Genomic DNA, 11,712 nt, shown 5'->3' on the forward strand with positions numbered 1-11,712 from the left:
GGAGGTATCTCCGGTTACTTAAGAAGCTTGCAGTGAGCGAGACCATTGCAGCTTCTCGGGAAGTGTACTGCGCGCACGTGGCCATAAAGTGACTGTCACTCGCTGGGCCACGTGATGACAAAGTCACCCTCCCAAAGACATCGCAAAAATAAGAGGCGACACTACACAGCACACGCCCCTTTCACTTTTTCTCCCCTGCTATTTCCTATTTCACCTTCTCTCTTTCTACACAGTTCACGATACACCACCTTCTTCCTTTCTGGTTGAAGGAACAAAAAATGAGAACAAGTTTTTCCTTTCCGGTCAGAAATGTTCCTAACATTTTTGAAAACCTCTGTTCTTATCAGCTTAATATCTGATACGGATCCTATTTGGATCCAAGATATTAAACTTATTTTTGTGATGCGGCGGAGTGCTTGAAGCTTGCTTCACCTCCGCCACGGGTTGGCCCGGTATTGCACTACCTCCGGGATCGGCCCACTCACCCCCTGCGGGGTGAGTTCGACAATAAATTCAATGATAGAAGGAGTGTTCGGATTTACCCATGATACCGGGGTAAACGGCGTGGGTGCGTCGAGTGTCCGAGACGGTGGCGGCACGCCGCCCCGGCTGACGCGGTATTCGCGGGCAGGGAGTGCGCTAGCTGTGTTTGCACTTACGATTGCTCTGGGAAAATAAATGTTTCCGTGTGTATTTCATATATGGAGGGTCTCTTTTATTTTGTTATGTTCACACGTACATACTCAAGTTTCTTATTTTTTTTAACATTCCTACTCATATCAATAAAACTATTGAGGAAATTATCATTACTGTTTCGGAGGAAAGCTAGAAGTGTGTATACGATGTGTATGCATGTGCGATGTGTATGTATGTATGTGTGTAGAAGTGTGTATGTATGTGCCAAGCTATTTCCGCTTTTCGAATTCACCCGTTTCGCAACGAAAAATAAAAAAGCCTCTAGAAAATGGGGTTTGGTTGGTGTTTCTGTTTACAGTTGCAGTGGCAAGCGAAGGCATTTTTATTTCACATCTTCACGCGGCGTCTGAACCTGAAGACGCGTGCTCTCGCCACGTCTACGCATCTACACTATTCCCCATCACAAATTAAAATCGCAAAGAACGCCACACGACCCACTCCGCACACACCTGCTGTACGGTGGAGCGGCAAAGCCCCGATGTGCTTTTCCTATGTCCACTGACCTTTGGGGTTTGACGTCCCAAAACCACCATATGATTATGGGAAAATTTCGACCACCTGGGGTTCTTTCACGTGCACCCTAATCTGAGCACAGGGAAATGCAGCCGCCGCGGCCGGGATTCGATCCCACCACCTGCGGGTCAGCAGCCGAGTACCTTACGGCCATCAGACCACCACGGCGGGCATCGCCTTGTTGATCAAACACTTCATTTCTGAACACCATCTCATACCAGCTCATCCACCGTTGGCTCTCGTTAATTACAACGAACATCCTCGCACGCTCACCTCAATGGAATTGCCAGTTGCTGGAAGTTCCAAGAAAATTGCGCACTAGACGTACGGACGCACCACGCACGTACCTGAAGCGACGTGGACCCCAGGACGCGTGAGATCACGCCCCGGGCGCGCTTTGCCTCCGTACCCACTCGTCACTCCTCACAGCTTCACTAAGCCGAGTATGTAGAAGTCGAAGAAGCAGAACAACAAACCAGCCAATCCCCCACAGTGGGTGTGAGCCACAAGTGAAGGTCAACAAAAACAAGCAACACCAGCGAGCGCAGTGACGAAGCTATCGTAATGGGGCGAAATAATCCACGAATATGGCTGCACGTTGACGCACGGTCGCATTTGTGCAACCACCCGTGTCTCCCGAAGACCGTCTGTCGCGAGTCTTCGACGAAAAGCGCAGGCGAGTACTTCTCCACTGATTTCCGCGACCACTTGACGACCGCCTTCGGCCGCCTCATGTCCGTCCGGCACGATCGACGGAGCGCCGCACCAGCGCCTCGTACACGCCACCATAGCACTCCTACCCCTCGGAATCAGCAAAACTTTGACTCGGACGTTTTCGACCACGACAGACAGAACCTGCCGGCCCGTTGAACGCTTGAACGACATCGCAGCGGCAAGTCGCACACTCACGTTCCGTCACCCTCTGCCACATGATCCTTCATTCACCGGCTTCACAACCCACGCGGTAGACGTTTCGCACGCATTCCCGGGTCTGCCTTTCACGGCAGGACCTTCGTCGACCTCGGTGCGGTGTTCCGCCACGTCGGAACTTGCAAGGCATATGTTGAGCGTGCTGAAGCAGCCAAAGGCACCACCTTTTTGCCGATGATTGTGGGCGTCGTTGCAGAGGCGTTGCTTGGGCAGCCGGCGTAGAAGCCATGTTGGATGGGTGACGTATTCACATTTTGCGCAGTCATTTTTTTTTTTTTTTTTCCTTCCAGACTTTGGTGCTCGAGTTGGACATGTACACTATGCATCAGTTTTTAAAACAAGTGCTGTAGCATCCCTCGCGACATGGCTGATAATGTTCGCCGGCAAGCATTTGGTGTGACGTCATGGGCGCATAGAGAGTACGCATGCAAGCAAGCACGCGTGGCTTCGACCTCTGGGAAAAAGAAGGTTTCAGTTTTAACATGTTTGTAAGCGAAACTAGAAACTTCAAGCGGACTGGGGATAAAAGCAATGCCGTGAAGCCAGCGCTGCCGCTGTCGGTGCACAATGCTGGTTGTGCATGGGTGGACGTCGGAATTGCTTTGCTACTGTTTGCCCGGCTTTTGGCCAGAACTAAGTACGAGGTGTGAAAGAATGGATTTTAATTACGTGCTAATGAATTGCATCGCTTCTCGGCCTTTTGGCTAAGATCAAAGTGTAGTGTTGGCTTGTCCATCCTACTCCTGCTCTTTGTAGAAGCAATCGACCACCCGCCCGGTTAGTGCGGTGTCTTTCTCTGTCTCTTCTTGTGTTGTTGTTGTGTGCATGCCTTCTTAGCTTGTTCGAGCGACCAGCAACGACTGCCTGCGGATTCTTGGACCCCCCTGCTGACACTTGGTTCCTGCTGCCCTGGATTTCTGGCTCTGGTCATTGGTGAGATGCTAGTTCTTTAAAAACACTTCTTTTTTGCCTTTCTTTTCCGCCCCCCTTTGGGGGGGTGGGTTCTCGTGCTCGGCGAGACGGGCTGCTCCAACCGGCCTTGCCGGCAGCTTCCCGTCTGAAAAGCACCCTTTTTTTGTGTATTAGTTGGCTCAGCGGCCCTTGCATCATCTGCCCAAGTGATGTAAGATAGCGCAAGCCTTCCTTGCACGCTCTTTTTTTTTCTTTTTTTTTTTCTTCTTTCGGAGCGCGCCTCTACTCTGGACACCAGCGAGCGCCGCTGGTGACCACGTGGAAGCAGCGTCTCCGCTCTCTCCTTTTTCTTCACTTTTCTCTCTCTTTTTTTTTTCCTCTCTTCTACTTTCCGTCCACGTGGCCCGCGCTAAGGCTCCCCTCCCGCTCCCACTGTTGCCAGCTACACTAACAATGTAGCCAGGCGACTTTCTCTCTACTCTTGCACGCTCCTTTTTTTTTTTTTTCCGGAAGCCCCTCTGCTGACACGTGTCAGTAGAGGGCACGCTCAACCGGGTTTTCCTGCCTTCCCTTTTTTTTTTCTTTTCTCTTCTCTCACTCGCTCTCTTTCCTCTGTCTTCTTTACTAATTCCTTCTGGTACCCTCCTCTCTGCTGAGGCGGTCAGTACTCCTTCTGCCTTGGGGCAGCCAGCTGCACTCGCCATGTAGCTGGTAGCCCGCGACTCTCACTGGTGCGCACGCCGTGTTTTTTTTTTTCCTTTTTCTTTCCACTTTCTTTCTCTTCCTTTTCCTCTCTGGGCGAGCGCACCCCTCTTCTCTCTTCTCCCCCGACCAGGGGGAGGAGGTCACTCACTACCTCCTTTTCCCCTTTGTCTTAGGTCGTCAGCTCCACTTAAGCATGGGTTGACGATCACCCCCCACCCCCACCTTTTTTTTTTTTTCCTTTCCTCTCTTCTTCCTCTATCTCCTCTCCATCATTCTACTTCTTACTCAAGTGTACAGTGCCGTCTTTTATTGAAGTGTTTTTTCACAAGATGCCTAAGTGTTCTCACAATGATGTACATCCGGCCGTGCTAATCCTGTTTTCTTTAGAAGTGTTCGCCCGCCAGTAGGCGATGTCCGAGGAGGTAGGTCCCCCGAATACAGGGGAGGCCGGGACGCCCACTGCACCGAGGCCGCGAGATGCCCAAAACCAACCCCAGCTGGGCAAGGAGGGACGGACCCTTGATGTCTTCTTCCCAATCCCACACAGCTTCACCTGCCCCATAGACAAATGTGGGGTACGGTACTCCGGGATCAGCTGGACAAGCAGGCGACAAAGCTTGGTGCGGCATCTGCTAGACGAGCATGAGCTCAAAGTAAAGGTGGCATACACCTGTACCCTCTGCTCCACGACCGGCCTTGGGCTGCATCCCACACTCCACTCCTGCATCTCAAGAGGTAGACACGAGCTGTCGCCCCTCGACCTCAACAGGCACAAGTGTCCACAATGCCCTGCCACCATGACAACAAGGAAAGGGCTGGACAACCACATGCGCAAACACAAAAAACAGGAAGCACAGCACATGAACGAGCGACCACCGACTGCAAGGACTTCGAGGGCTGCACCTACTACAACTCCGACTGGCCGACCGCCCCGCGCTGCTGCCGGCAACCGAGCCACACGAACAATGACCCTTCGATCGTCACAGAGCTCCAACTCAACGACGTCAACGGGATCATCACCAAGCGAGGACAGCGCGACACTGAGCGCAGCGCCGGACTCTCCAACACCAACAGAGCTGCCACTCACACCTTCCTCCCCCCTTCTAGGTGACTTGCAGGAAATCCCTGACCGGGTTTCTGCAACCACGGGCACCCCATCGCCCACGCCTAGCGAGGCCTCCACCGCGAGGAGCAGGTCTTCATGTGCCTCTCTGTTCTCACAGGTTGGAAACGCGTCCTGCATCACGCCGAGTCCCAGGCAACATGAGTCGCCGCACAGCGACACGGACCACGACAACCCACGGCGTTCCCGGCCACCATCACCGGACCGGGCCCCTACCCCTCTCCCTCCTCTCTTAGGCAGCACAGCTTGCTCTCCAAGCCAGAGCTCCAGGGATGCGACAATTCCATCAGCAACCAGCGAGGAGGAGTCACCACCAGAAGGGTCACGGTTTTCGTCCCGTCTCCAGCAGGATCCAGACACAGCCCGCGCTACTCAGAGGACCAGTCAACAAGGAGCACCGCAGCACAGCTTGGACACGACACAAGGGAACCCTCAACCAAGTCCATCAGCCAGGAGTGTCAGCCACAGCGTCGACTCCCCCACACCCCCAACGTCACCCGAGGGACTTTCGATAGACGACGCAGGCGGCGAGTCACAGGACCCCGCCCCACAGACAGTGAACCCCGGCGAGATCACCCTCTCCGGGCCAATCGACGACACAAGCGTACTCGCAGAGCAGACCCAGCGAATCCGGCAACTGCTTCGGGAGCCCGCCACTGCTGAGCGCTGGGACGACTTCCTCTCCATCCTGGAGGAGGCCGTATCGGCGGTGAGGAGGGAGGCGAAAATTCCAGACAACCCTGCCGGTGGAAAACCCCGCGTCCCGACCAACCCGAACAACGCCCAGCAGATACAGAGCCTGTATCGTCGCAACCGCCGTCGGGCTGTTCGTGTCATCGTACAGGGCGAAACAAAACTCTGCGAGATTCCGCTCGACAAACTGGAGCAACACTTTGCTGAAACATGGGCGCCGAAGGAAGGGAACACCCACCTGCTCCTTAACAAGGCTCGCCCGGACGACATGACAGAGATCTGCCTCGCCCGATTCACCAGCGACGAGGTGGCGGCCCGTCTTCGCAGATGCGAAAACACGGCCCCCGGCAGTGACAGGATCACCTACCGTCATTGGAAAGAACACGATCCTGATGGTCTCTTTCTATCCGCAGCATTCAACGTGTGCCTCCATTTCAAGCAAGTGCCCGACGCCTGGAAGGAAACGAGGACCATCCTAATCCACAAGAAGGGTGATCCGAGTGAGGTCACGAATTGGAGACCCATTGCCCTTGGGAACACCATCTCCAAGCTGTATGCGGGTTGCCTAGCTTCCCGCATGCAGCAGTGGGTGTGTGACCATGACGTGCTCTCGAGGTGTCAGAAGGGGTTCCTGCCGCACGACGGCGTGTTTGAACACAACTTCGTGCTGCAGGAGCGCCTGGACGCCGCGCGGGCCGGCGGTGGTGACCTTTGCGTGGCCTTTCTCGACTTCGCCAACGCATTTGGCTCAGTTCCGCACAACGCACTAATCGATTCTCTTCGTGGTGCAGGTGCAGGAGAGGACTTCTGCGCAATCATCGCAGACCTCTACCGAGACAACGCCACCCGGATTGTCGCCGAAGCTGGGACAACGGCCCCAGTCACAATCTCCGCCGGAATTAGACAGGGCTGCCCACTGAGCGGCCTGCTCTTCAACTTGGTGCTCGATCCAGTCATTCGGGCGGTCCAAGGAGGTGAGAGGCAGCACAATGTGCTGGCTTACGCCGATGATTTGACCCCCTTGGCGGACAGCCCCAAGAAACTGCAGGACCGCATCAATGTCGTGGCGGCTCTCGCGGGCCAGCTGGGACTTCGGCTGAACCCCAAGAAGTGCAGAAGCCTGCACCTCTCTGGTAGGACTCCCGTAGGCACTAGGGACACGAAATTCTTCGTCGACGGAGAAGAGATCCCTCGCATCAGTGACTACGAGAGTCAATCTTTTCTAGGACGCCCCGTCGGGTTCAGCCTTCTCCAAGACCGCTCTAAGGTCGATGAGGCGATCTCCGTCGGCCGCACCCTGCTCGAGTCCATGCTTGCCCCATGGCAGCGAATTGATGCACTGAAAACTTTTGTCTTTCCAGCACTCAACTTCGCCATGCGGTGCGGACAAGTGGGCAAGGCGGAATGGGCCCGCCTAGACGACGCACTCCGGCCCCTGATAAAGAAAACTCTTTATCTTCCAGGTAACGCTGCAAACAACTACCTCTACGGCAGCGCAGCGGCCGGAGCAGCTGGAATCCCCCTCGCCGCAGACACAAGTGACGCCTGCCGCGTGGACAACGCCTTCAAGCTTCTGACCTCGGCCGATCTCGAGGTCCGGGAACTTGCCTTCGAAGCGCTAACCAAAATTGTCTCCAAGCGCATTCGCAGGCAGGCCACCAACGAGGAGCTCGCCTGCTACCTCAGCGGCGAAACGGAGGGCATTTTCCAGGCACGGCCGACACAACTGCAGTCCGTCTGGACCGAGGCTCGGAAGGCTTCCCGCAGGCTACACGTCACCTGGGAAATTTTCGAGGACGGGGGGACCAGCATCACGTGTGACGGAGAGGAAACTCTCACGTCAAAGAAACGACGAAAAGTGGTGAAAACGCTGCGCTTCCGAATGATGCGGGCACGCGATCGCTTCCTTCAAGAAATGCCCAATCAAGGGAAGGCAATGGAATGCGTCGCCGCAGACCCGAGCAGCTCCCACTTCATGCGCTCCGGCAAATTCACCCGCTTTTGCGACTGGCGCTTCATTCACAGGGCACGCCTGAACCTCCTACCTGTGAATGGAGCCAACCCATGGACCACCTCCGCCGACAAACGGTGCCGTGTGTGCGGTTACGCAGTGGAAACGCTGCCACACGTCCTGGGTCACTGCATGCGCCACAGCATGGCCTACACCAGTCGTCACAACAAGATTGTGGCGAGGGTGAAACAAGCCGCCAGCAAGAAGTTCACGGTCACGCATGAGAACAGAGCGGTTGGTACCACCAACCTTCGCCCCGACCTCGTTCTCGCCAGGGGGGAAGAGGCGATCATCGTGGACGTGACCTGCCCCTTTGACAACCGGCTCAAAGCACTCGAGGCAGCCCGACTGGAAAAGGAACGAAAATACGAACCAGTTCGGGACTTCTTGCTCCGCCGCTACCAGAGAGTCACGATCGAAGCAGTCGTCGTCGGCATGCTTGGCTCCTGGGACCCGGCAAATGACAGAGTTTTCAAAAAACTCTGCAGCCGGAGATATCTCCGGTTACTTAAGAAGCTTGCAGTGAGCGAGACCATTGCAGCTTCTCGGGAAGTGTACTGCGCACACGTGGCCATAAAGTGACTGTCACTCGCTGGGCCACGTGCTGACAAAGTCACCCTCCCAAAGACATCGCAAAAATAAGAGGTGATACTACACGACACACGCCCCTTTCACTTTTTCTCCCCTGCTATTTCCTATTTTCACCTTCTCTATACACAGTTCACGATACACCACCTTCTTCCTTTCTGGTTGAAGGAACAAAAAATGAGAACAAGTTTTTCCTTTTCGGTCAGAAATGTTCCTAACATTTTTGAAAACCTCTGTTCTTATCAGCTTAATATCTGATACGGATCCTATTTGGATCCAAGATATTAAACTTATTTTTGTGATGCGGCGGAGTGCTTGAAGCTTGCTTCACCTCCGCCACGGGTTGGCCCGGTATTGCACTACCTCCGGGATCGGCCCACTCACCCCCTGCGGGGTGAGTTCGACAATAAATTCAATGATAGAAGGAGTGTTCGGATTTACCCATGATACCGGGGTAAACGGCGTGGGTGCGTCGAGTGTCCGAGACGGTGGCGGCACGCCGCCCCGGCTGACGCGGTATTCGCGGGCAGGGAGTGCGCTAGCTGTGTTTGCACTTACGATTGCTCTGGGAAAATAAATGTTTCCGTGTGTATTTCATATATGGAGGGTCTCTTTTATTTTGTTATGTTCACACGTACATACTCAAGTTTCTTATTTTTTTTAACATTCCTACTCATATCAATAAAACTATTGAGGAAATTATCATTACTGTTTCGGAGGAAAGCTAGAAGTGTGTATACGATGTGTATGCATGTGCGATGTGTATGTATGTATGTGTGTAGAAGTGTGTATGTATGTGCCAAGCTATTTCCGCTTTTCGAATTCACCCGTTTCGCAACGAAAAATAAAAAAGCCTCTAGAAAATGGGGTTTGGTTGGTGTTTCTGTTTACAGTTGCAGTGGCAAGCGAAGGCATTTTTATTTCACATCTTCACGCGGCGTCTGAACCTGAAGACGCGTGCTCTCGCCACGTCTACGCATCTACACTATTCCCCATCACAAATTAAAATCGCAAAGAACGCCACACGACCCACTCCGCACACACCTGCTGTACGGTGGAGCGGCAAAGCCCCGATGTGCTTTTCCTATGTCCACTGACCTTTGGGGTTTGACGTCCCAAAACCACCATATGATTATGGGAAAATTTCGACCACCTGGGGTTCTTTCACGTGCACCCTAATCTGAGCACAGGGAAATGCAGCCGCCGCGGCCGGGATTCGATCCCACCACCTGCGGGTCAGCAGCCGAGTACCTTACGGCCATCAGACCACCACGGCGGGCATCGCCTTGTTGATCAAACACTTCATTTCTGAACACCATCTCATACCAGCTCATCCACCGTTGGCTCTCGTTAATTACAACGAACATCCTCGCACGCTCACCTCAATGGAATTGCCAGTTGCTGGAAGTTCCAAGAAAATTGCGCACTAGACGTACGGACGCACCACGCACGTACCTGAAGCGACGTGGACCCCAGGACGCGTGAGATCACGCCCCGGGCGCGCTTTGCCTCCGTACCCACTCGTCACTCCTCACAGCTTCACTAAGCCGAGTATGTAGAAGTCGAAGAAGCAGAACAACAAACCAGCCAATCCCCCACAGTGGGTGTGAGCCACAAGTGAAGGTCAACAAAAACAAGCAACACCAGCGAGCGCAGTGACGAAGCTATCGTAATGGGGCGAAATAATCCACGAATATGGCTGCACGTTGACGCACGGTCGCATTTGTGCAACCACCCGTGTCTCCCGAAGACCGTCTGTCGCGAGTCTTCGACGAAAAGCGCAGGCGAGTACTTCTCCACTGATTTCCGCGACCACTTGACGACCGCCTTCGGCCGCCTCATGTCCGTCCGGCACGATCGACGGAGCGCCGCACCAGCGCCTCGTACACGCCACCATAGCACTCCTACCCCTCGGAATCAGCAAAACTTTGACTCGGACGTTTTCGACCACGACAGACAGAACCTGCCGGCCCGTTGAACGCTTGAACGACATCGCAGCGGCAAGTCGCACACTCACGTTCCGTCACCCTCTGCCACATGATCCTTCATTCACCGGCTTCACAACCCACGCGGTAGACGTTTCGCACGCATTCCCGGGTCTGCCTTTCACGGCAGGACCTTCGTCGACCTCGGTGCGGTGTTCCGCCACGTCGGAACTTGCAAGGCATATGTTGAGCGTGCTGAAGCAGCCAAAGGCACCACCTTTTTGCCGATGATTGTGGGCGTCGTTGCAGAGGCGTTGCTTGGGCAGCCGGCGTAGAAGCCATGTTGGATGGGTGACGTATTCACATTTTGCGCAGTCATTTTTTTTTTTTTTTTTTCCTTCCAGACTTTGGTGCTCGAGTTGGACATGTACACTATGCATCAGTTTTTAAAACAAGTGCTGTAGCATCCCTCGCGACATGGCTGATAATGTTCGCCGGCAAGCATTTGGTGTGACGTCATGGGCGCATAGAGAGTACGCATGCAAGCAAGCACGCGTGGCTTCGACCTCTGGGAAAAAGAAGGTTTCAGTTTTAACATGTTTGTAAGCGAAACTAGAAACTTCAAGCGGACTGGGGATAAAAGCAATGCCGTGAAGCCAGCGCTGCCGCTGTCGGTGCACAATGCTGGTTGTGCATGGGTGGACGTCGGAATTGCTTTGCTACTGTTTGCCCGGCTTTTGGCCAGAACTAAGTACGAGGTGTGAAAGAATGGATTTTAATTACGTGCTAATGAATTGCATCGCTTCTCGGACTTTTGGCGAGGATCAGGGCCGAGCTAGCCGTTCCTTCTGCGAGTCTACGCGCGAGTCCCGGGGTCGCGTCACGCTGACGTTGACCCCTCGGGGACCCTACCATCGAAAAAGAGTCGTTGCTGCTACCGCGCCTGTTACGCGGGCGCTCGCAGCTCCTGGGTCGCGGGTTCTACCCCTGCCCGGTGACCACCACTCCATGCCTGGAGGCGAGCGGAGCCCGGTTCCCTTCTACCCGCCCGGAGGCCCCTGCTGCGCCACACCCCAACCACTTCCGGTTCCAGGACCAAGCGCCTGCTGAACCTGTCTACCAGTGCGCGGCGACCGCTGCGCTACCACCAGTCACGAGACACGCCCCCCCCGCCTCTTCCCGGAGGAGCAACCGGCTACGCCCCCTGCAATGGCCGCACAAATGAGTCTCCCGGTGAGGGAGCACTGTTTCTTTTTTAATGCGCCTGATGGTGACATAACATTAGATGACCTGATTGACGCAGCTGAGCGTACAGCGGGAGACGATAGTGTGCATGTACTGCAACATATGGGTGGATCTAGGTTTCTGGTATGCACTCGCAACGCGGCACAAGCTACCAAGTTGTTGGTCAATGAGGGCTTCACTGTTAATGACCAGAAAGTCGCGGTAGAGGCCGTGGGTCCTCCGGTAACTTTTGTAAATGTTTTCCGTTACCCTGCCTTCTTACCCGACGATCCCTTGACTAGTGTACTCTCTCAGTACGGCAAAGTGAAGAGCGTGGCTTTCGCGACCGTTAGCAACCGCCAAACTAAGCTTAATGGGGTCCGCGTAGTTCG

The 11,712-nt window shown here is 54.4% G+C and overlaps 2 pseudogenes; both read left to right on the top strand.

Moving 5' to 3' along the window:
- The first annotated feature begins 307 nt into the window (after window positions 1-307).
- LOC142766372 (U2 spliceosomal RNA) lies at window positions 308-486 on the top strand (annotated as a pseudogene).
- A 7,891-nt stretch (window positions 487-8,377) lies between these two features.
- LOC142766373 (U2 spliceosomal RNA) lies at window positions 8,378-8,556 on the top strand (annotated as a pseudogene).
- The last annotated feature ends 3,156 nt before the right edge of the window (window positions 8,557-11,712 follow it).

This window comes from Rhipicephalus microplus, chromosome 6 (genome assembly GCF_043290135.1).
Source record: "Rhipicephalus microplus isolate Deutch F79 chromosome 6, USDA_Rmic, whole genome shotgun sequence".
Taxonomy (NCBI): domain Eukaryota; kingdom Metazoa; phylum Arthropoda; class Arachnida; order Ixodida; family Ixodidae; genus Rhipicephalus; species Rhipicephalus microplus.